Source organism: Apium graveolens, chromosome 9 (assembly GCF_009905375.1).
Source record: "Apium graveolens cultivar Ventura chromosome 9, ASM990537v1, whole genome shotgun sequence".
Taxonomy (NCBI): Eukaryota; Viridiplantae; Streptophyta; class Magnoliopsida; order Apiales; family Apiaceae; genus Apium; species Apium graveolens.
This window is the reverse complement of record NC_133655.1, coordinates 271,069,749-271,070,353: the sequence shown is the minus strand read 5'-3', so window position 1 is coordinate 271,070,353 and position 605 is coordinate 271,069,749. Positions and strand designations below refer to the sequence as shown.

Below are 605 nucleotides of genomic sequence, written 5' to 3'. Positions count from 1 at the left end.
AACTATTTACTCACACCTTGCTGATATGGTGGCTGAATAGCATTCTGATTATTACCCCAGCTGAAATTTGGATGATTTCTGTTATTAGGATGATAAGTAGCTGGCACAGGCTGCTGTTGTCGCTGATAATTATTCACATACTGAACAGATTCGTTGACAAGAGAATACTGATCCGTAGCATGAGAACCTGCACAAAGCTCACAAACCATAGCTATTTGATTAACTCCATATGTAGCCAGAGAATCAACCTTCATTGACAGCGCTTGAAGCTGCGCTGCAATAGCGGTGGCTGCATCAACTTCCAGAATACCCGCTACCTTCCCAGGCATCATCCTCTGAGTTGGGTTTTGATGCTCATTTGCAGCCATAGTCTCGATAAGATTATAAGCCTCAGTATAGCTTTTAGCCCATAAGGCGCCTCCAGCTGCTGCATCGAGCATGGGCCGAGATTGGGCCCCCTAACCATTATAGAACCCAGTGATCACCATCCAATCGGGCATTCCATGATGTGGATACTTCCTCAACATTTCCTTGTAGCGTTCCCAAGCTTCGCACATAGATTCTGAAGGTTGCTGCGCAAACTGAGTAAGAGCACTCCTCATAGC

At 45.6% G+C, this 605-nt stretch overlaps 1 non-coding gene across 1 annotated transcript; it reads left to right on the top strand.

Moving 5' to 3' along the window:
* The first annotated feature begins 498 nt into the window (after nucleotides 1-498).
* On the top strand, nucleotides 499-605 carry LOC141688208 (small nucleolar RNA R71). The gene has a single exon (XR_012561667.1). It is a non-coding gene; the product is annotated as a small nucleolar RNA R71 (small nucleolar RNA).